Source organism: Callospermophilus lateralis, unplaced genomic scaffold (genome assembly GCF_048772815.1).
Source record: "Callospermophilus lateralis isolate mCalLat2 unplaced genomic scaffold, mCalLat2.hap1 Scaffold_105, whole genome shotgun sequence".
Taxonomy (NCBI): Eukaryota; Metazoa; Chordata; class Mammalia; order Rodentia; family Sciuridae; genus Callospermophilus; species Callospermophilus lateralis.
In genome coordinates, this window is record NW_027510702.1 from 1,023,871 (window position 1) to 1,050,415 (window position 26,545).

Sequence of the window (26,545 nt, forward strand, 5' to 3'; positions counted from 1 at the left end):
TACTTCCTCTATTACTTAGCAATGCTCTAAGCTACTCAGTAAAACACTTTCTAATAGAAATATTAAAAGGGTGGAGGAACTCAGGATGTGGCTCAGTGTTTAAGTGTACCTAGGTTTAATCAATAGTACAAAAAAAGATTTCTAATATATTATAAAATTAGCAGTGTGGTAAAACTTTGACAATAATATAACTCATACAGAATTTAATAGATAATAGTAGCAAATTATGTAATCTTATCAGTGACATATTTGCTACAATATTAGTGGATATGAAGATTTTTGTTAAATTTTCTTTCCTATGTACCACATAGTCCTAAGTATAAATTTTCAATGTCATTATTTATAGCCTGAAATACCATTTAAACAACAGGATATATTATACTTTATACTGATTGTTTTATGTTTTACAGGTTATTTTGCTCTCAGTTTTTTTTAAGTCACAAAAGTAAATTCAAGAATGGTTTCAAAGTCACTAAACACTATACAATAAGGACCACAGAGATAATTTAATACCCCTGGTCACAACTCTAAGACACATTAAATATGAAAAACAGTTTTATGTGGACATACTAAACATAAGTCTTGACTCTCAAATTTTTATCTACACAATGAGAACTCACTTCAGATAACAGTCAGAAATTCACCACATTATATACATTAATCAGAAGGCCAATTGCAAATGCTTTGTTGGCCTTTCCATTTCATAAAATTTTTCCTATATTTACACACTTCTTTTTTGTGACCTTGAAAATATATACTTTTTAAGCTCTGTTGTTTCTCATTTGGGAAAAGAAAAATATTAAGAAAGCAAGAGACACAAGGAAGAAACTGCATGTACCTTACTTTCACCATATTAAAAACATTATTGGGAATCTCACAAACATACAACTCAGAAACAACAACAAAAAAAAGACTACAAAACAGACACAAATACATACATCAGCACAAGAAGTAAATGAAACAGGAATCAGCAAATTCCCTGTTCTCAATTAAGTAGAAGACAGAAACAATAAAGAAATCCTCCAATCTTTGAAAATAAAAACACATTTGATGAGGAAATTTGGCAGAATTATCTCTATTTTTTTATTGATTGTTCAAAACGTTACAGAGCTCATGATATATCATCTTTCATACATTTGACTCAATTGGGTTATGAACTCCCATTTATACCCCAAATACAAATTGCAGAATCACATCGGTTACACACTCACATTTTTACATAATGGCATGTTAATGACTGTTGTATTCTGCTACCATTACTATCCCCTACTATCCCTCCTCCCCTCCCCTCTTTTTAGGAAGAATAAAATTACAAACATGTTAATTGTTTGTAATTGTCAAATTCTTTTATTTTTTGCCATGTAAACTTTTAGAGACTTGTGGAAAATTGGTTTGGTACTATCTACATAGGCATACCTTAATTTGTCATCAGTTCTACTCTTTGACACCAAAATATTCTTAATGTTCCAACAGGTGGCTGCCACTTTTGCTTTCACCACCAAAAGAGACTGAATCTGCTATTACCTTCCACTGTCTAGTCCCTCTAAGTTAGGGCCCTGGTAACCAAGTTTCCCATGAAACTATGCCCAGTACCACAAAAATGTCAGAGAAAAGCATAGGGAATGTGGAATGTGGCATAGGTGAGAATCAAGTATCTAAAAGAGAAGACAATGGAAGTAAAGGTAAACTTGACAAAGAAGAAGAAAAATTGGTGAAGGAACAAGAGAATGGATCTCAGGAGAAAGAAAAAAATGGCTAAGGGTGTATTAGATAAGAAAAAGGCTGATCACAAGTGGGAGAAGAGAGAATCTATTGTGGCAGTATAATATGTATGCCAGTGGCCTCATATATGGAAATTCCTAAAAGCCAAAACTTAATGGTGTAATGGTGAAATCAAACAAGTATGCCACACACCTGGCTTCTTGATCTTAGAGTTCTACTGGAGATGTGACACTTTTTTCTCTCAAGACTTGTAATTTCTTCTTCTTCAGGCACTGCTCATTCAACTTCAATATGCTTTTGCTCCACTTCTGTATCTGTGCCATTTGAGATTCCTCAGATTGTCTCTGGTAACTCATACCCAATCTCTTTTTTTTCTTCAACCAATCCAACCAATACTTATACTCTGATAAATTTTTATAATTGAATTCTTAATGTCCCAACCCCTCTATATTCTGACTCCTTGATAACTCTCCAATTTGCTCCACCAACAAAGAATCAAGCATGATTGGCATAAGGTTTGGTTTCCTACACAATTAGCTACATAATCTACACTTTTAAAATAATTAAATGAGTAGATGTTACCAATTCTGTGTTTTGTTTTCTTTTAAAAAATAATAATATTTTTAAGCAATTAGTTGGAAGAAAAAGTGGAAGATACCACTAGGGTGACTGGAGGGTATAGTGAAAGCAAAAAGACATGAAGCTGTTCTATGTACCATCATTAATATTCTATTTCTGAATATAAATAGTAGTTACATAGTTTATTCTCTTTGTAATAATTCACTGATCTGTATAGTTTTGATGCTGTTCAATTATTTGCATTGTTACATAATATCAACTTAATTTCATGAAAGGTGGTGGGGAAGAACTTAAGGGAGAGACTAAAATGGTACTAGAAAATACTTTGGGGTAATGGATGAATTAATTGATTATTGAGCTGTTCTTATGGATATGTGTGTGTGTGTGTGTATATATATATATATATATATATAGAAAGAGTTTATATATAAAAGTATACACCTTAAATATTTATTGTAATTAGAGCAAAGGATATAGCTCAGTTGGTAGAGTACTTTCCTCACAAGCAAGTCCCTGGGTTCAATCACCAGCACCATAATATATATATATATATATATATATATATATATATATATATATATATATATATATATAGATAGATATAGATAGATATAGATAGATATAGATATAGATATAGATAGATAGATAGATAAATAGTAACTATATCAATAAACCTGAAAAATTTGTTTAAGTTGAGGTAAAAAAAGAATTCACACTATTAAGAGTTAAATTCAAAATAAAACTAAGAATTTGTTAGCTACTTATCAGTATCAGTATTTTGGGAAAGGTAATTTTTATAGGAAGAGGCTCAAGAAAAATACTGACAAAGGAGTAATACTTAAACATATTAACAGTGAACATAGCAGAGAAAGTATCAATAATACCAAATGTTGCAATGAGAACACAAAATTAAAAGGGCTATGGTAAATTTTACATGTAAAAATTTTATATTATTTATATATTATATAATTTAACATGTATGGTATGTATAATGATGCTTCATTTAATGATGTGGATACATTCTGGAAAATGCACCATAAGATGATTCTGTTATTTTGTTAATATGATGGGTACTAACACAGTCCTAGATGGTATAGAGCATTACATACCTACATTATAATTTAGCCATTATACTGTACATGAAGTCCATCATTAATAAAAACAATATGATTTATAATGTTAAATCCATAGAGCCACATATGACTCTAGGATTTAACATTATAACAATCACTGTAGACCTTATAATGAGACAAATAATTAGCCCTTTGAAATTAAAGACAGAAAACTTAAAAAGGCTCTCACCACTTATACAATGATGAAAGACAGATACTTTACTGCCATAAAGGAGAAGAAATGATATCCTTTTCAAAGAAAGCTGCTAAAACAATGGAATATCTGCATAACAAAAAAGTCATTGTATTATTTCCTGGTAAGACATAATAAATCATTCATTGGTAAAAAAAAAAATACTTTTAGTATAAAAGAAAAATATAAGATATGCAAAAACTTTTACAAGAAAGGGATTTATACAATTTATATAGTGGTGGGTGACTGTAATACCAGCTACTTGGTAAGAAAAGTAAGAAGAATTGCAAGATAAAGTTCATCTTCAGGGCTGGGGCTGTAACTCAGTTGGTAGAGCACTTGTCTAGCATGTGTAAGGCACTGGGTTTGATCCTCAGCACCACATAAAAATAAATAAATAAAATAAAGTTATTGTGTCTTTCTACAACTAAAAATATTTGTTAAATGCTTAAGAATTATAGTGAGATACTTAAAATAAACTTTAGAAAGGACGCAATTGTACCTGAGTAGTATGGCAAACCTTTCTTTAATCATCCAAAATAAAACAATAATAATCATAATAATAACAATAATAAATACATGAATATGGTTGTTTGTTTTCAAGTTATATAATGTTTCCATAACAAAACAGGGAAATATTAAAATGTAATTTATAGTTATGATACCATTAAACGGTACCAACTGAAGTAACAAATTTGGAAAAACTAATTGCCTCACATATGACAAAATGTATGCCTCACATGTGAAAAATAGAAAAGGAAGCTAGGGCAAGAGAATCCCAAGTTTAAAGGTAGCCTTAGCAATTCATTCAGGCCATAAGCAAATTAGAGACATTGCCTTAAAATTTAAAAATAAATAAAATAAAAAGAGGAGGGGATGTTACACAGTAGTTACGCATTCCTGATTTTAAAACTGGGTAACAAAAAAGTAAATAATAATTTAAAGAATGTCAAAAACTGAGACCCCAAGGAAGAGAACATAAAAGCTATATATACATAGTAGAATATTCCTATAATATTAGCAGCTTGGGATACTCAGGAAGAAGAATTGTGTGTTCAAATACAGTCTCAGAAATGTAGTGAGGACCTAAGCAATTAAATGAGATTGTGAGTAAAATGAAAATATTTAAAGAGATCTAGGATATTTTTCAGGGGTTAAGTGCCTCAGGATTCAATTCCCAGAACCAAAAAAGAAAAGAAACATATTTCAATATACATCTTTCAAAAGGAAACATAAGTGTTAAATAATCATAAGATATCTCAATAGCATTAGAAATTAGGAAAAGACAAATAAAATAATAACTGTGAGACAAAATTAAATAGTATCAGTAAACACATGAAACAAATTTTCATTAACTAAAGAGGAAGTAAAAATTGTTATTTCTTCAAAGAAACTGGCTATTGAAAATACATGTTTATTCCCCAACAGAAGCATATGCTTATAAAAATTACTGCACATCTGAACCATGATAACATATAAAGATATGACAGTATTGGTCCAAACAGATAAAACCCAAAACATGAAGAAAAGGCAATGTACATTGAGAAAGATATAAGAATAAAGTGAGGAAAATGATTTCCAGAACCCATTTTATCATAATATATCCAGTTTGACAAATATGTAAATCATCAAATAGTTTTATGTAGATGTAACATATATGTAATATTTTGCTTGCATACATATTTAAAAATATGTAGAGTTTGAGAAAATAAATATATACATATAAAAGACTTGATTATACTCACTATTGTGTACATGATAAAACTCATCATTACCAAGATGTAAAATTCCCCCTAAATCTCAAACATCACCTCATTAAAATGTTAACATATTTTACTTTTATGGACGAAGTGACCAGAGCAAAATTCTAAAATTTATCTGGAATGTTATATGTTATACATAAAATTAGCACTCAAATTCTGAATTAAAAGAACTTATTTTTCAATAATAAAAACCAAAGAATCATAATACAAAACAATATCCATAAATGAATGTATATGTCTGTAAAACTCAATGTTTATTTAATAAAAATTGAAAGGCCAACATAAATCTAAACACCTTAAGAAACTCACCACATGTGAAAGGATGACATGGCCAAACCTAAAGGAAAATCAACTACAGGGCAGAATTTACTGGTATAGTTTTTGTATACAATATGCAAGGCACTGGGTTCAAATTGCAGCCCAATAATAAAAGGCATATTTTAAGTGAGGGCAATCTTGGGAATATAAAAGAATAGGAGCTACTGACTCTCTCGCCATCCATGGATACATTGAATGCAAATATTGTTTCAAGTTCCTCTTAGGCAAAGTAAAAAAATGAGTTGAAAGATTTATATAAATTGAATAGCTGGGAAAATACCTGCCACTTGATGATTTTAAAAAGCTAGGGTAAACTTGGGCCTCAGTTCAGCCTTAGGCATTGTACTATGTAATTGGAACAGAATTACCAACAGCCAGTATCTCCCTGAAAAGAGAAAGATTGGGACCATATATATAACACAATACCTCTAAATAATTTTTGTGCTTACAGCTTAATTTTGCTTGTGCTGAAGAAGGATCTCGACATTAATAAGTGCTAAGAACCCAGAAAAAGTGATAGTTATCGATGTCCATGCAAGGGCATCCATGTGCTTAAACCCTGAGATCAGGAGAGAGAAGTTAATCACAAAAGATTTGGTTTATGCATTTGTGTGTGTTCAACACACAAAGAACTCCAATCTCCAGCTTGCCTTTCTAAAAATTCCATGACTGCCAATTTTTCCCAGGAGAAAAACGTTTTCTTCACTGACCATCTAATCTTTTAACATGTTCCACTCAATGGACAAAAAACTATTTTCCTCATATATAACCAAACACTCTGAAAAAAAAAGTATAAGTCTTAGGCAGGGGGACCACAAATAGAAAGACATTTCAAGCCCTCAAAGTTCTGGGAGTAAAGCTTACTGATCATATGCAAATATCTACTAGATCAAAACCCGAGGTCTTCTATTGGTTTGTAAGCATGTCTATGGGCTGCTAAAATCCCAACCAGTAGTTCAGAGAAGAGGTTAGAAAGCAGAAATCTTTTCTGTTAATTCCCAGAAAAGATTTTCTACACACTCTCTCTGTGGCCACTTGACAGATTGGACTCTACAATCTTCTAACATTAATTTTATGCACTAGTCAAACAGTGGACACTTGTATACTGAACACCACTATTAGAGTAGCTTTTGCCACCAGGCATGGTTGCACATGCCTGTAATCCAAACAGTTTGGGAAGTTGAGGCAGGAGGACCCGCAATTCAAAGCCAGCCTCAAGAAAAGTGAGGCACTAAGCAACTCAGTGAGACCCTGTCTCTAAATAAAATACAAATTAGGGCTGGGAATGTGGCTCAGTGGTTTAGTGCATCTGAGTTCAATCCCCAGTGCCTACACTAAAAAGGAGAACAGTTTTGTCAATAATTTAATAATAAAATTGAGTCAAGAAATTATGGATATAGAAAAAAAGAAATCCTTGTACACTGTTGGTAAAAATGTAAATTTAGAAAACTCATTTGGGAAAATCATGTAGACTCCTTGAACTATTTAAAACAGAGCTAACACATAACATGATTACATTAATTCTGGGTAGAATTTCAAGAAGTTAGAATGAGGAAGTCAAATAAATGACTGCATGTCCATTATCACATAGCAGTATTTTCAATAGTCAAAGAAAAAAAATGATAGACTTAAGTGAAGGGTGTTCCAAGAGATTTCTTTCAGCTCCAGGGCATCCAATTACTCACCAGATAATCTTCACACCATATTTCACACTGCTCGCTTTTGTCAGAAGAGGACACAGAGACACAAATGGGCTATACACTCCAAAATTATGTGGACATGATAGCTATGGATACATCAGAAACCCCTGACCAAGGAGAAAGTATGAGAGTTACATGAGTGACAAGAGGACATATCATCTTGTAAAGTCCACAAGAGGGAATCCCGACTCAAAGACAATCAAGTAAGTATCTGTTTCTATAAAAGACAAAGAGAGGAAAAGAATAAGCATTTCATTACAAAGTGTCAGTGACACTTTTTTTTTTCTGTCATATTAAACACAAACTGGAGGATAAAAATTCCATAACGCTGCCACCTAGTGCTTGGGTTGTGGCTCAGAACACTCACCTAGCATGTGTGAGGAACTGGGTTTGATCCTCAGCACAACATAAAAAATGAAATAAAAATATTGTGTCCACTTATATCTAAAAAGTATTAAAAAACAACAATTTCAACTAGTTGTTACCTGAATGTAGGACTATGTTTTCCAGACATTTTATATTCTCCCAAGTTGCCATATGCACTATAGATATTTTAAAGTACTGATTTTAGAGGCTGGTTTGTAGCTCAGAGGTAGAAAACTTGCCTAGCATGTGCAGGGCCTAGTACTGCAGAACAAAAACCAAAAATATTTATTTTCTGCCAATTATTGATGCATTATTTAACTACACTACTGTGCTAGATATTACTCTGAAGTAAAAATAAACCATAGACTCACTGAGTCACTCAAGGCTAAAACCAGTTTTGAATTTCTTAATAAACAACAAATAAACCGATTTCAACTTTTTTTCTCCTTTCTCATATATTGTCAATTTCTTTATTATATCAAAACCACCAATTAATTAAATCATGGGGTTATAAAACAAATACCTAATATGAAAAGAAAAACTTCAGCTTAAAAAAAAATTATAATTGTATATGGACAGAACGCCTTTGTTTGCTTATTTTTATGTGTTGCTAAGGATCAAACTGAGTGCCTTTCAGGTTAGATAACTACTCTGCCACTGAGCTATAGCCCCAGCCCCAAATTTCAGCTTTTTAACTAGAATTTCAATATTCCAATCAGTTGAAGATTTGTGGGTATTTTTTCCTTAACAAAGTCTAAAGTTTTAAAAATATTATCATTAGTTAGATTAGCCTTTTTTACAAGTCTTTGGGAAGGTTTAATTTAACACAATTGTGATGTTTTGGATATCTGATGAAACAGTACAGACTCTCACCCAAAATGTGGTTTGCATATTGAGACTGATGATGCCACACATCCCCATTCAAATAGAATATGAAAAGATTTTCTACTCACATAACAAGATTTTATGGGGAGGGGAGGGCAGGCCTCCATATTGATCTGAAATTGGCCTAAGAAAAGAGACTGCTCATGGGTTTTTAAGGTGGTTAGGAGTGAAGGTGGGGTGAGAGTTCTTGTACACTTGTTACTGACACCAAAGGAGAGAGCTCCTAGATTTTCTTATCAGTTTGACCAGATGTGGGAAAGAAGGGGAATCAGAAGAAGTAAGGTTTAAAAATGTGACAGCAGTTACACATCAAATATGGTTTTATACTCTTTATTACTTGACATTACAACCAATTTAAAAAGCACAAAATACAAGATACTGTACAATATTTACATAATTTCAGAAAATTTTAAACATCTTGATTTAAGTTATATATAATTAATTGAAAATACAAAATATAAGTATGAAATTGTTTTCTGTTGAAGACAGGGAATAAAGTTTTATATGTTCTTCAAAAAAGGTTTAAACAAAAAGCAGGAACACCATTGATAACAACAACTCAATTTTCAGAAAATAGTCTTTCTCATATAATTTTCTTCCATTAAAGATAGAAAACATAACTGATAAAATTAGAAATTTACTATTTGTTGTATTTAAGAGAAAACAACAGAGATTTAATTCACTGTCAATAATAAAGCCTCTGAAATGATTATTAGAATATTATTCAAATTCTGGAACACTGATGCATAAGTGAAACCCAGTAATTGTAAAAAAAAAAAATGTTTAGTTGCTATAGTATACCCGAGCACTAATTTTAAACAGTTGCCACTAAAAAGTCTTCTGATGACCTCAGGAATTCTTCTTCTTATGAAAACAACTAAAATACCATTAAGAATGAAATTTGGACTCCAGGAATAAACAGATTTATATTTATAATAAAAAGTAATGGAAGAAGTATCAAATTTTACAGATTAACAAAAGTTCTGCCTGGGTATGCCTTGCAAAATCAAACCAAAATAAATGACTAGCTAATGTTATAAATAAAAAATATTAAATATTTAAATTAATATAATCAAATAATTTCACTATGGTAAACCATTTCATCTCATCACCAAAAAAGGAGTATCTTCAGTTTTTAGTAGTAATGTAAATTTATGCCCTAGATGATTATAAAATATTAAAATCATTCAGAAATTAATAACTAGTTCAAAAAAAAGTAAATTGTGCCGTATTTTGTGAGGAAGATGAAAAACCTTTTAATGAAGAAGAAGGTATTGTTTGATCCTGTTCAAAAGAAAAGGGAAAACTAAAATCATCTTTTCCAGTACCAAATGTATGAGCTGAAGTGTCTTATGAAAAAGAAAATGTAAAGGTGCCTTCTCCTTCTGGTTTCCCAAATAAATTTCCTGAGGAAGACAAATATTATAAGATTATGCTATCCATGTTATATAGAATGCATATATATAACCTAGAGGATTACAATATAATGTATACAATAAATACAGTACCACTGAATTATTTACCTGTTTAACAGATATTTAAATGCACTCTTCTCACATGGGAGGCATTATTCTTGACACTATGGAAGGATAAACAGACTCAAACATAAACCCAACTTGTAAGTAATATGAACTCAAGTAAATAAAGAACTACTATATGTGGTAGAAGGTGTAGTAAAACACTTCAAATGAAGAGACTAGCACAGAGGCCCAGAAATAGGCATAGGAATTATTAGAGTAACAGAAATCAGCTCAACTTGGCAAGATATTGAGAAATAATAATGATATATTAAGCAGGAATTAATGAAGATGAGCTTGGAAAGACAGTTGAATGTCTCACTAGAGAATCAGGACTTTATTTAGTAGACAACAGGAAAACATTAAGCATTATCAAATATAATATGATATTAAATAAATTGTTTTATAAGGATTCTTCAGGAGAGATGTGTAGAAAGGCTGGAACAGAAGTGTCTAGAAGTGGAGAAAACCAAAAGGAAAAAAACTCTATTGTCCAGCAAAGAGATGGTGAAAATTGACCTTACCTATACCATCATAACAATGGAAATGGAGAGAAAAAATGTTAGATCTGAGAGACATTGCATAAGTCAAACTTATCCAACCATTATTTATTGACCGACTACAATATACACTCATAGCATTGTTCAAAAATCAACTTTATGTATAGAATTATTTGGTGTTTGACTCTCTGAATTTCCACTAAAGAAAAATACTGTTTTCATCATTATATTATTTAAAACTATAAATATTAAATTTGTCAACATCTTAAATTTAAAATCAATTATTATTAACTCTACAATAAATGAAAGATTTACCTAAAACAAGTCTTCTAAGGCACCTAATATTTTTTTCCATAGAGAACTGATCAACTAGTACATTAAGCAAAAGAAATTACTTTGTAACACTTTGAAGTTTTCTTATATTTTTTAATATCTCAGTTATTTTACTCTAAATAAGCCAACTAGCAATTAAAATGGCTGACTGACTGGATGGACTGATTACCAGACAGTTGTGTTTTGTTTCTCTCCCTTTCTCATTCTACTGTCTTCAGCACATACCCATAAATCTTAAAAAGAAAATTTAGACATAGATACAGAAAAAACTAAAATCTTGAATCACTTTTTGAATAAATAAATTTGATTTTATTTTTTAATTTCAGAAGATTATATGTGGGCTTCATAAAACTATGTTCACTGTAAATAAATATAGATTGCTATGCAAGGCAGGATTCTAGGTGCTGTGAGGAATTCAGAAGTGAATATAACAGGTCTTTGCCCTTAAAGAAACAAAAATCCAGAGAGTATCTCATTATATATATATATATATATATATATATATATATATATATATATATATATATATATATATACACAAATAATAAATGATAGGAGGTAGAATATTTAAAAGTATAAAAAAGGGTTTGGGGATATAGCTAAGTTGGTAGAGTGCTTGCCTCACATGCACAGGCCTTGGATTCAATCCCCAGCACTACAAAAGGAGAAGAAGAAGAAGAAGAAGAAGAAGAAGAAGAAGAAGAAGAAGAAGAAGAAGAAGAAGAAATAATATTCACAAAAGTTAAAAAGAGGTCTTTCTGGAATGCAAGGTTGAGGGGAAAATAAAGTTTTTTTGGAAGAGAACTTGAAAGATGGTTAGGGATGGAAGTTGGAGATTACAAGAAGAAAAAAAGCAGATAAGAAAATATAGCTTATCTGACACTATGTTCTTCAGTCTAGCCAAAGCATGAGTAATTCTTACAAGGGAAAGAGCTTGAAAGGTATGTTGGAGCTAGGTTAGAAAAGTAGGAAAATAATTTGAGTTGATGGAGAGCCACCAAAGGCATCTGATTTGTGCAATTACAAAATCAACATTAGGCATGAGGAAGATCATTTAAACTGTGATTTATGGGTAAGCTAAGAAGATGAAAAGACCAATTAAGATATGACTGCAGTAGCACTGTGAATAGTTATTAGAGTTTGAAATATAACAGTTTTGATTAATATAGAAAAAGGAAATAAGTACTTCAGAGAAAGAACTGATAAAACTTGATTAGCTGAATTTAGTCACAGTCACAAGGAGAAGTTAAAATTATTACTGAATTTTGGCCACCACAATAATGGAGATAACATTAGGGACATTAAAAGAACAAATTTGATTTCAGATATGGTGAGTTTTTAATGTTAAAAGATATCTTCGATATAAAAAGATTTTCATTACAACTTCATTCTTACAGTTATTGTTGTCAAGATCTTGGCATCATCCTTGTTTCCTTCTCATCCTTAAAGGTGATAGACAAATTCTTCCAGATCTATCTTCAGAAAAATTGACAACCAAAATGCCATTCCTTCTTACCAATTCTACTGTCATTATCTTAGCCATCACCAATTCTTACTTGTATTATTTTAATAGCTTCCTAATCTGTTTTCACTCATTTCCATTATTTGTTCCCCATATAGCAGACAGTAATCTTTTAAAAGCCGGTTAGATAATTTCAGTCCTTTGCTCAAAACCCTCCAATGGTTTCCCATCTTACTTTCCAAAGATCTGAACAGTCTATAGGTCCCATGATTTGCTTCCTCTCCAACCTCTCTGATTTAATCTTCCTACATAATTGCTCCTTCCTTATTCCATTCCAGTTATACCAATTTACCTGCTGTTCATTGAACATACTGAGTATGTGCCTATCTCAACTTTTCATCCTTCACTTTGAAAGCTTTTCCCAGTAGCTTGTACTGCACCTCCTTCATGTCTTTCCTCAAATGTCACCTCTTAATGATTGCCTTCTCTGACTCTCTCGTAACACAGCAACTGCCTTCTCAATCCAAGTTCTTCTTATTCCCCTTATTCTGCTTTACCTTTATTTATTTTATTAATTACAACCAGTAAGTACAGAGTTAACCTCAAGCCTAGACTGATTCAGACCCACTTGGAAGAATGATCTTGGAGTCTGATTTCTCACAGCACTGTCTCCTTAGAAAATACAGAATTAAGGTAGATATGGAATGCTGAGTCTACAGCATTACTTGTCTACAGTTCTGTGTGAAACTACACCTGAATTATAAGAGTTGTATAGGTCTTGGGCCTCATGACTAGATTTCTTTAAGAGCCTGCTGAAAACTGAGGCTGCAGCTTTTGTGTGTCAAGGCAACCTACATGCAATATAACTTATCCACAGCTGCCTGAAATCTTTCACATGGATGAGGTGGCAGAAGTAAGATTATTACTTGGGTATCTGATGAGCCTCTCAATGAGACAAAAGATATTGTACCTATGTTATTTCTTATTCCTCCTCTTATTAAGCCATTCACATTTCAATAAATTCTTACAGTATTGTCAAACCTTGGCATCATCCTTGTTAGCTATAGAATAAATTAAATACTGAATTAAAAATCACAACATATGATCAGTTGCCATTCAAACCCATAAAAATTGTTGTTTAATGTACCACTTGATATATTCTATATTGACTTGTCTTATCTTCAGTCTCTCCCACTCTAGTGGGACAGAAACCCTATGAGAATTTTGCATGTTTGTCCACTGTTCTATCATCAAAACCAAAGTAGTAATTGATAAAACAATATAATATATACACACACTTATTTATATTTTGAACAGATAAAAGAATAAAAGAAAGAAAATGCAATAAAAAGTAAGCACAGAGAGATAGGAAGAAATCCAAAGAGTCCAGAAAGAAGATGTGAACAGTCAACTATATCATGCTGCAAAGGGACTGAATATGATAAACAATGCCAAATATTCATAATGTTTGAAAATTGAGAAGTTATTAATAATCTTGGAGAAAGCAAGTGTTGTCAATGCAGTGAAAAAAATCAAGCTAAATTGCTAAAAATAAAAGCAGTGAATAGTACAGAAGTCAAGAGTAATTTTTTAAAGAATTAACTGAATGCCTAGAAAAATCTATTAGAAACAAACTAAAATACCAAGGGGGAAAGTTAGCATGTTTTTATAAGTAGTAAATCACTTACCAATTCCTTGTTGTGATGAGGGAGGATTTAGATTTACTTCAGAATAATGTTCATTAAGCTGGAAAATAATTTCCATAAAATATTACTTGTCAAACCAGTAGAAAAACATACACAGCATTTGTATTTGAATCCAAAGCCTGGTACTTCTAATATGCAGCATTAGAGTAAGCATATAGCAATATTCTATACAGCACATTACTGTACTTTTTTAAAAAAAAAAAGTTGTATTTTTAGGCTGGAGATGTAGCTCAGTGGTACAGTGCTTGCCTAGAATATGTTAGGCCCTGGGTTCAATCTCCAAAACTGAAGAGAGGTGGGGGGAGTGTTCTGTCTTCAAAAGCTGTCATTTACTTATTAAAATAAGGCCTACTAATTTTACTATACTAATAGATAAAGAATTAATAGCCAATATGCATTGCACTAAGGATAATTCCTGCTTCAGGATCTTACTATAACATTAAATTCTAATAAAACTTGCTTGATTCTGAAGGCCTTTAACAAATCAGGGTCTCAGTACTGCTTTTCTGACTATAAAAGTAAAAGGATGCTGACAGCTTCATGTCCATTCAGATCAAATTTTGCTGCCAAAAAAAGTCTATTTTCTCAGTAAGATGGGCTTTTAAAAATGTTTTCATGATGGTTTAGTTTTTTTGTCCTTTTTTTTATCTTAATATTACCATATGACCATGTTGCTATTCTTCTGAAACCTCTTTGTGGCAGTATAATATTCCTCCATATAGACATACTGTACTATTCAATTATTCATTTATTTTGAACATTTAGGTTGTTTTGATTTTTCTAATTATAAACACCACACTTAAAACATTTAAGCACAGAATCATATTTCTTTAACAATTAATGATAAAAACTTTTTTACCATAAATTATGTAATTTAATTTTCTTTTTCAGAGGACTACTCACCAAATGGATTTTGCCCATTTCTATACTGAGGTAGTAATTTAAGTTCTTTTTTAAATTTTTTAAAATTCTTTTAATATTTATTTATTTATTTATTTTTAATTTTTTTTAGGTGTCATTGGACACAATGCCTTTATTTTATTTACTTGTTTTTATGTGGTATTGAGATCGAACCCAGGGCCTCACATGTGCTAGGCGAGCGCTCTACCTCAGAGTTACAACTCCAGCCCATTAATTTAAGTCTTAATATAATAAAGATGTTAATTATTTTTATACTGTTATCATATTGCCTGTCCAATTTTTTAACTTGGAAGTCTGAATGAAATTAACTTAATTGCTTTTTCTTTTGGTTCTTTTTCCACTGCTTTTATGCTTTGGGCATCCATCCTTCTGAGGTCTAGTAAATGTTAACTTATATTTCCTCTGAAGTATATTATGGTTAATATTTTTTCATTTATTTTAATTCATCTGTAAATTTACTGGTATACAGTGTAAGTTGAGTGTCTAATTTATCCCTGTGTGGTCTCACCTTTATCATATTCTAAATTCTTTTGTATCAAGACTATTTATCCCATACCAAATATCATTCTTTCAAACTTTATATCACACCATTTTGATTACTCTAAGTTTATATAGGGATGTTTTAATGTGTAAAAAGTGAAGTTCCCTTCACCCATCTATTTCATAATATATAGGATTTGTAATGATATTCTCTCATGTTTAATAACTATCTTTCCTTCTCTGTCAATCTAGATGGGAATGTATCAATTCTGTCAATTATTTTAAAGTACAATCTTTGGTTTTGTTTATTCTTATTTATTTATTTGTTCTATTTCAGTTATGTCGTCTTCTTTATTTCTTCATTCTACTTTGGATTTGCTTTATTGCTCTTTTTCTAGTTTCTCAATATAGGTCATTAATTTTAAATCTTTCCTCTTTTCTATTAAAGTAATTATTTAAGTTATTAACTAACTAAATTATTTAAAGTTATAGTTTTGCTCTGGCTTTGGCAGCATCCCACAATTTTTGATAAACTGAATTTTCATGATAATTCAGCTCAAAATGTTTTCTGACTTCTCTTATGATTCATGACCTACATATTTAGGATTTTTCTAGATATCTTATTGTTACTGAGTTCTAATTTAACACACTCTAATTCCAATGCTTTTAAATTCTTTTACTCTTATTATAGCCCATAATATAGTTGATCTTGGTGAATGTACTATTAGCACTTGAAAAGAACATGTATGAGGCAGTTGTGGGATACAGTGTTTAAAAATGGTGTAGGGGATTGATGCTGTATTCAGATATTACAGAAGATCTGATTGTGTTGTGTGATTCTATCAATTGCTGATAAAAGGGTATTAAAAACTTCCAACTATGCCTGAGTATTTGACAACTTTGATTTTATGTATACTGGAGCTGTTATTAGGCACAGTTACACATTTGTGATTGTTGTGTCTTCCTTATAAAGTGGACGTTTTACCATTCTGAACCATTTCTATCTTCAGTAATACTCTGAATCTCAAGACTACCAAAAATGGTATCAATATATCCATCAAGACCTTTTTTTTTTTTTTTTAGGGAGGGGAGTACCACGGATTGAACTCAGGGGCATTTGACCACTGAGCCACATTCCCAACCCTATTTAATATTTTATTTAGAGACAGTGTCTCACTTAGTTGCTTAGCACTTCACTGTTGCTAAGGCTGGCTTTGAACTTGAGATTCTCATGCCTCAGCCTCCCAAGCCAGTAGGATTTACATGTGTGTGCCACTGCATCTGGCAGCCCTTTTTATTTTTTATTTTTAAAACAGAATCTCACTTAATTCCCAAGTCTGGCCTTGAACTTTCTATTTTCTTGCCTCAGCCTCCCAAATAGCTGTGATTACAGGAGTGCACCACCACATTCAATTTATTTTTTATGCATTTTTATAGTCTCTATCTTTTAATGGAGTATTTAACCCATTCATATTTAAAAAATCATTTTAAAGTTCATGATTAAGACTAACATATTGCTATCTATGTTTTTTTCCCTTGTTTTTTGTCACTCCATGTCTTCTTTTTTGCCTTCTTTTGGATGAAACTTTTTCTTAGAATTCTATTTTAATCTATCACCAATCTTATTTTTGAAAATGTTCTTGCTTATTCTTGAATACATTTCTCCCAGGACACACAGTAATTATTTGGTCAATCTCCTTCCCCAGCTCTACCACCACAAAAACAAAACATAACAAAAACTAAAGACATCTTGCCAGCACTTTAATTAGATCCATAATGGATTACGTTTATAAATTATTTTGAGAGGGAAATTATCTTTAAAATATTTTCTTTCTAAACAAGTACATCATGTAATATATTCAATAATTTTCAGTAGTTTTCTGTTTTCAAAATGTACATGTCCCCTGATGAGGTTATTTATGTACACTTATTTTAACATTCATAGTATTACTGTAAATGAGAATTTAGTAACTCTAATCTATTTTTCTAATGTACTTTTTTAGGGATTACTAATTTTTTGTTGTTGTTTATTGGGGTGCTGGGGATTGAACCCATGACCTTGTACATGTGAGGCAACACTCTACCAACTGAGCTATATCCTCAGCCCCACTAGTTTTTGAAATAAGTATTTAAGTAAAATTGACACCAAAGTTAAAAGAAACAAAATATGAAATGTATACTACTATATCATCAACAAACTTATAATTTCAACAGCTTAATATAGTGCAAGGAACACAGTAATAAAAATTCTAATAAATATAAAAAATGGCTAAATATGACTAATTTAAATAAGTAATAATACTTATATTACATTGATACTTATATGGTATTATTAAGTGATTGAAACTTTTCTAAATGTTTTATGTGCATAAACTCACCTAAATATTTACAAACCTTATGGTAATAATTATTTTCATTTTACAGATAAGGAAACTGACAGTTACCCAAAATCTTACATATAGTATACACTCAAGTAATCAGGCTTCAGAGTCTAGTTTTAACCACAAATTTATATTGTCTCTGCTTTTCAAATAAAGCATGTCTTAATTTGGGGGCTTAATTACTAAATACAGAAATAAGCATTTCCACTGAACAGTAGCAATGTTGATGCAGGAAATTCCTTAGGTCTTTTAAAATGAACCAATGATAATGTTGCCATGTACACACACATAGTTGAAAAGACAAAACATGAAGCCATTGTAAGTTCACTGATAATATGTAAAGTTTGTTTTCAGAATATGTAGTTTGGGGGCTGGGGATGTGGCTCAAGCGGTAGCACGCTCGCCTGGCATGCGTGCGGCCCGGGTTCGATCCTCAGCACCACAAACAAACAAAGATGTTGTGCCTGCTGAAAAACTAAGAAATAAATATTAAAAAATTCATTCTCTCTCTCTCTCTCTCTCTCTCTCTCTCTCTCTCTCTTTCTCTCTCTCTCTCTCTCAAAAAAAAGAATATGTAGTTTGTTTAGTAGGCACGTTAATTAAAAAGACAAATTCATTGCAAATTGCCCTTAACTGAAATTTAAATCATCCCTATCTTGAAATTTAAATAAATAAATACAGTGAATATGGGGCATGCTATACTACAGCTACCCAGAATTTTTTTAAAAATTGCCTTTACTGGCACTCTGTCCCAGGATAGTTTGGTACTAAGGAAATAAAATTACCCCTAAGTTTCAGTGCACAATTTTTAGAAATCAACTTTAGTTTCTCATTTTACCTGATCTGATGAAATTTCTGAATCAAATACAGAAGAATCAAATAAATTCAATCTAGGTGATCTAGAAGTATAACTTGTAAGAAATGAAAATCCAGAGGATTCTTTTTGTGTTTGACCTTCAGGAACTGCATTTCTGTTACAAAGAGATTTTTAAAAATTATCAAAATGTTAAAAATCTATAACTAAACACTGAAGATTGACCACAAGCAATGTCATGGGGGTGTCATGGGGGTAAAAATTAGCATAGAAGGGAAGGTAGGAAGTAGTTATTGAAGCAACCTATAAAGAAAAGATGGTTTGGGAGGAGACTACTATAGAAGATCAACTTTGGGATAATTTTTATGAATATATACTCAATATACTGTCAGGCACTCTTCTAGGTACTTCCATAAGCATAACTTATTCCTCATAATAACTCTATAATACAGATATTATTTCAGTCACTTTAATTTTACAGTAAAATATTTTTAAGCATAGAAAGTATAAATGATTTGCTCAAAAAAATACAGTAAGTTCTAGAGTTGAGAATTGAATTCAGCACTTCAGATTCAAAGTCCAAGCGCTTAACCCCAACATGGTCTTCAAGATCTTGAAAGTCAGTAACAAGCTGTGTCTATTTTGTTTATATATATATTTAGTTTTTGATAGACCTTTACTTTATTTATTTATCTGTGGTGCTGTGAATCGAACCCAGTGCCTCACACATATCAGGCAAGGGCATTACTGCTAAGCCCCAGCCCAAGCCCCAACAAGCTGTGTCTGGATTAGAAGCCAGCCATTACTAAGTGTCTATCAGGGAGTTAAACAGTAAAATGATCCGGAAAAAATAGACAATACAATGTGTAACACATTGGTTAGGAGAATGGATTCTAAAACCAGAACTGCCTGGGTTTAAAATCTCAACTCTAACAATGATTATTTGTATTACCTATAATAATGTTTCCTCATTTATAAAATAATGATAATAATGTATCTAAAATGTATAAGATTGTTGTGAACATCAAATGATCAATATTAAATGGTCAAAAGTGCTTATAACAGTGGCTCACAGATAGTGCTACATAAGTGTTTTCAAAATATAATAGGGGCCAGGGGGATAGCTCAACAGAAGATTAAGTACTTAGTATTCACAAGGCCTTGGAGACAATTCCAAATACCAAAATAGGAAAAAAGTGTGTGTGTGTGTGTGTGTGTGTGTGTGTGTGTATGAAGTGTAACAATACTTCCATAAACTATCTCTATGACCATGAATGAGTCATTTAACTTTACAGATCATAATTTTCTCATCCATGGAGAGAAATTTTAGCATATAATCTGATATTCCTTAATAATTCTCAGATTTGAAGTTGAATTTCACTTTAAACATGCTGTGCTTGAGTCAATAGCATAGTATTCTTATATAAAACTTATTTTAACAATTTAAAATACAGAAGTAGGATATAGGTGAGATATCCCTGATAAAGTGAAATCTATCTGACATATTTTGGAAAAACCTCAGGGATCAGTATTAAGGAAGAGACTGAACTAAAGACAACATTTAAAGGTAGCACTATTTTATTGAATGCAAACCATATATCTATAGTTTTCAAAGATAAATATTCATGTTAGAGATATTTATGCCTAACTAGCTTACTAAGCAGAATGGCAATTCTTGCTTCAGACACTATAACATGTGGGAAAATGACTGCTGGAACATTATTCAATGATAAGCCCACAATCTTCATAATATGGCAGTAGCTCTTTAACATTTTAAATTTCTCTACAAAATTTAACCCTTTGGAAAATTTTAAATCTATATAGTATTGCCCTGGGTAACTACTCAGGATCTACATCATCTTCAGCGAAACGCTGCAGGAAAAATAGAGAGGAAGACCTGTGAAACAAGAACAGCAGAACTTTAATAATTCAAACAGGATGATAGGTACTTGGAAGTTCATTATACTAGTCTCTACTTTGCATGTCTGAAATACTCTACACTAAAAAAAATTTAAAGTTACAGGTATAAGTCATTTTACTATTCCTATCAACTTTATCTGACTTAATGCATAATTTACTTATAATTATCAAATAAAGTCCTACATTTCAAATGAGGGAGCTTTAGGAAACTGTATTTTCTCCAAAGATTCATGTGTCTTCATAGCTTCAGGAGTTTTTAAAAATATAGGAATTTCAGGAGTTGGTGGAAAATTCTCAGGCCTTTCTTCTACTTCATCACTATTATATTCTATTGACTTTCCAAAATGTTCTGCATGTATAGGCTGCAAATTCAAAGTAACAGAAAACTAAAAATGAATGTTGTTGCAGTAATTGAATGACATATATAAAAATGCACAAGACAGAAAATACCATACTAATCTGTAGTCATTTCACAGATAAGTAAAATAAGAATAACTGGAAAAGTGATATTAAAATACACATTCAAACAATAATTATTTTAATGATCATTTTTTTTCTTTTCTTTCCAGCTCCATCTTCCTCATTCCTACTTGAGAAAAGTATAACAACCAGAAAATACTGAACTTGATAAAGAATAATGTTTAGGACTGTAGTATAGATGAAGAACTGTATATACTAACTCCTTGAAAGGAAAGAGTAATTTGGGTCTGACAAAAAAATTTATATGTACTTATTATTTGTATTTCCTTACAGAATAATACTACTATATTGTTTCTCTTATTTAAACCCTTAGTATCTAGGGTAAAGTTTAAAATATATTGTCTACATCTATCATAATTAAAGCTTCCCACTATTCAAAAATAATTTCAAGACATTTTTATGGCAATTACTGGTCTTGGACTGCCACAACAAATCATTTAATCTTACCAAATTGCAATCTCAATATATATCAGCACTTCGTTTTTTAAAATTTTAATTTATCAGCCCTTATTAATGACAATTTTTGCATATTTATGTGTAAACTTTTTGTGGCTTTTGGTTTTCGTCTTGTTCTGTTTTATTTTCTTAGTGGTGCTGGGAATTGAACCCAGTGTTTTAAGCATACTAAGCAAGCACTCTACAACTGAGCTATACCCCCAGTCCTTTTGGCTTTTTTTTTTGTTTTAATTAGTTATAAATGACAGGAGAATGCATTTATGCACTTTGATATATCATATATAGATGGGACATAATTTCTCATTTTTCTGAGTGTATATGTTGTAGAATCATATTGGTCATGCAGATATATATATATTTCATTCTACTATGTTTCCTATTCCCACATCCCCTCCCCTCTCCTCCCTGTTCTTCCCTAAGGTAACGCTATTCTTCTCTCGTGTTTTTGGCCTTGCTTTTGAATCTGAAAAATAGAATCTGTAACTTCCTAGAAACCTGATTAGCAACTAATAAAATCTCACATAAACAATCTTTATTGCACTAAATCCAAAATTAAAATGGACACAAAATTTTAAAATTAGAATGGTCAAATCAAACATTTGACTTACTTGTGAAGTGCATTTTGATTCTCTTAATTGTCTTAATTCTCTTAATTGTCCCTTTTTCTCCACACTCAGCATCTGTTACATGAAAACAAACTGTTTTTCTTTTTGCAATTTTATTATAAAATAAAACACATTAGTTTAACCATATGAAATTGCCAATATTTAACTCTGTTAGTCTACCAAAATGGCAATTTCATGTTTCAATCCAATATATATATATATATATATATATATATATATATATATATATATATATATATATATATATATTCAATCCAATATATAAGAGAATAAAATATAAACAGTTTAACAAACAAAATTATAAAGAGAACACTCATGTAACCAAATCAAGTAAAGAAATAAAACATCACAAGCACTCCAAAAGGTCCTATATTCTCCATGTCTTTCTCTTAGAGGTAATCCCTATCCAGACTTTTGTGATAATTTTTTCCTAATTTGTTATATAAGATTTTATCATCTCAATAACATATTTTCCTGATTTAAAATGTTATATCATGAAATTAAATATGTCCTATCTCTTGCTTTTGTTTACTTTTTTTTTTTTTTTTGAGTTACATAAGCTTGTGAGATTCATCCATTCTGTAGTACATGACATAGTTTTCTTATTGTATAAAGTATTCCATTGCACAAACAGGACATTATGTATCTATACATTCTACTGCAAATGGGTATCTAGGATGTTTCCACATTAAAACTATTACAAATAATAACATTCTTTACTGATACAATTGTATGTATATACTTGTATTTCTTTAAGTATATGCCTAGAGGTGGAATTATGAGGAATAGAGTATGTGCATTTCTCAAGACCAGATGCCAACCTTTTCTAATGTAGTTGTACTAATTTCCACGGTGACAACTAGCCACCTTGGAAATCATTCAATCTCATCAGACAAATTAGCTCTAATTTATTAAAGACAATTTCTACCAATAGTTTGAAAGTTCCTATTGTCCTGTATTCTCAGCAAAACATAATATTGTGAGACATTTTGAATTTTGCTAATTCGGTAAACATGTAACGATAACTCAATGTGGGTTTCGTTTTTTTTTTCAGTTCCATGATTTGCTGAGTATCTTTTCATGTTTATCTGCCACAAACGTTTCTTTCTCTTTTTAAAATACCTAGTCATATTTTGCATATATTTCTAATTGGGTTGTCTTTTTCTTCTTTTGTAAAAGTTCTGTATATACTTTCAAATTACTCTTTTTAGAGCTTTCTGTATTGCAAATATATCTTCTGGCTTGATGATGCACTTGATACTCTTTTAGGGTATCTTTTGATAAACAAAAATCTTAATTTTAATGTGGCCAAATTCATCAATTTTTCTTTTATGACTGGGCTTTTTAATTCCTGTTTAAGAGATCTTTCTCTATATTGAAGTCATGACAATATTATTCTATCTGATCTTCTGAAAGCTTTCTTGTTTTTGTCTTCTGAATTTAAATAAAAATTACTATTTTCATTACATATTAATTTCTTCAAATTTTGGGTCTAAAGATTATTGAAATAAATATTTTTATTTCAAGATAATTATATGACTTCTTGTGTATGAACAACAGGTAGAGTTATGCCAGCTATATGCAGTTCCCTGCATTGTTTGATTAATTATTTGTCCTTGTTTAACACTGTTGGTTTGGTATATAGAGAGAATTATAAATAGCTAGAACAGATCACCCGTACAGGTAAGATAAGTTTTTATCTTAGAAGAAAGCAAGGAGACTATTCATTTGTGTACAATAAACATATTGTGTTGGATCTCCTAGTAAGAGTAAGAGAAAAAGACTCTAAGTATATAATCATTCTAAAATGCATACATTAACAGAATTTTCCTGGGATCAGAAAAAGCCATCTTTAAAACTTCAAAATAAAAGTCAATAATCCAAGAAAAAGAGAAAAAGACTTCCATATGGCATAATAAATTAAATAATTATTGTGAATTACTAGATTACCAAAATACATATGCATGTATGCACTTAATATACAATATATACTCACGTTTATATTTATATATTCATGTATACATGTATATACATAACTATACAAACATGCATATTGAAATGTATATGGAGAGAAAGAAAAATAAATTATATTTTCAAAGATATGAAGTTTCAATAGCTAGTTCATTTGAGAATAATAAATTCATGCATATATACTGTGATCTTTCTGTGACTTTATTCAAAGAAAATTGTCCAAGATAATAATATATCAATGCAAAAATATAATAACATTATTTATAATAGTAAAAAACAGGAAATCAAAAAGAATTCAATGTGAAAGAATGGCTAAATAATGGCATATCCACACAATGGGACATTATACAGTCATTACTAATAAAAATTAATTAATGATATGTAGAAATAACCTCAATAATTTATTATGAAGGGGAAAAGGATGCAAAATTATATACATAGTATAATTAAAATTTGGAGGGTAAAAGAACAAAACAAACATACACATAGAAAAAAAGACTAAAAGAATATACACTGGTATGTATCATGTCCATTATTTCTGGGTGGTAGTATTTTTTATATTGTTTTGTATTTCAAAATTTCTTCAATAAAATACATTTACTTAATATTTAGAGGGAATATGTTTTAAAACCAGGTATGCATGATCAATTATACAGAGATGTAAATAATTCTAGTATAAAAAACTGATGTAATTTATTACCCTTATTTATTAGGAAAAATATGAATAGCAAATACCTGTTTGTCTTTTTTCAAACCACTGATTGTTGTTTGATCGTTTCTGAGGAGTTAACAATCTAAAATGCAAGGCATATAATTTTTATATTATTTTGAATTGATATTCACAAATTACAGAAATTAAAGTTTTTTTATTGGGGGCAGGTAGGGGTGGGGATTGAAACAGGGACCTAGTAGCATGCCATGTAAGTCCTCTACCACTGAACTACATTCTAACCTCTTAAGAATTTTCTTATTTTAAAAAATTACCTGAACTGCATAAAATTTTGTGAACATTTAACAGCAGTAACATGTGAACATTTTGAATTGTTATTCACACCAGAATCATTAAATACCTGAAAGAAAAAAAGAAAGCATTGAACTGACTACATACGATGTGGGGAGAAAGGTACACTCATACATTGCTGGTGGGACTACAAATTGGTACAGCCAATAAGGAAAGCAGTATAAAGATTCCTTGGAAATCTGGGAATGGAACCACCATTTGACCCAGCTATCCCTCTCCTCAGTCTATACCTAAAAGACTTAAAAACAGTATACTACAGGGACACAGCCACATCAATGTTTATAGCAGCACAATTCACAATACCTAAACTTTGGAACCAACCTAGATGCCCCTTCAGTGGATGAATAGATTTAAAAAAATGTGGCATATATACACAATAGAATTTTACTCATCATTAAAAGAGAATAAAATCATGGCATTTGTAGGTAAATGGATGGCATTGGAGAAGATAATGCTAAGTGAAGTTAGCCAATCCCTAAAAACCAAATGCTGAGTATTTTCTCTGATATAAGGAGGCTGACTCATAGTGGGGTAGGGATGGGGAGCATGGGAGGATTGGATGAATTCTAGATAGGGAAGAAGGATGGGAAGGAAAAGGAGAGGCTTGGGATTAGCAAGGATCATGGAATGTGATGGATATCATTATCTGAAGTACATGTATGAAGACTCGAATTGGGTATCAACATACTTTATATACAAACAAAGATATGAAAACCTGTGGTATATTGTGGGAGACCAACCTTACATGTGACTGAGTAACAGTCCCCGACTGGATTCTGAGGTGCTCAGTCACAGAAATGTGGCAGAGCTTTCCCCACCCTTCTTGGGTTCGAGGGACAGTGTCTTGTGCATGGATGTGTCTTGCTACAGCCCCATGGGTGAAGCTATGCTCACCTGCTCCTTTGTAATATAACCCCTTGCCCTGTTTAGGATAGAATCTTCCATGGAAGTGCCTTGTGTGTCCCCTTCTCTTACTTTGTCCTTGGGTGTGGCCTGCCCAGGTGTCAGTCAACCTGCTGACAGTGGACATCATGAAGATAGACTCAGCCCCCTAAAACCTGACCCCTTGCCTCATTTGAATAGCTTCTCCTCAATAAAAGGGGTCAGCGTGTGCTCTCGCTTTCTCTCTTCCTGTGGACTATTAAGGTCAGAGGAGCCTTCACAGCAACCCCAAAGAAAAAGGTATTTGTGTCTCTTGTGTGGTTATTTTGCACAGCCTAGTCAGCCCAGTTTAACTGGAATAAACCCTGAGCCTTTTAGTCGAGAGAACAGAAACCCGGCAGTATATATGTGTAATAAGAATTGCAATGCAAAAAAAA

The 26,545-nt window shown here is 31.4% G+C and overlaps 1 pseudogene; it reads right to left on the reverse strand.

Annotated features, from left to right (window-relative positions):
* Window positions 1–9,844: 9,844 nt before the first annotated feature.
* The window catches only part of LOC143388316 (protein SIX6OS1-like), a 33,961-nt pseudogene continuing 17,260 nt past the window's right edge, over window positions 9,845–26,545 (reverse strand).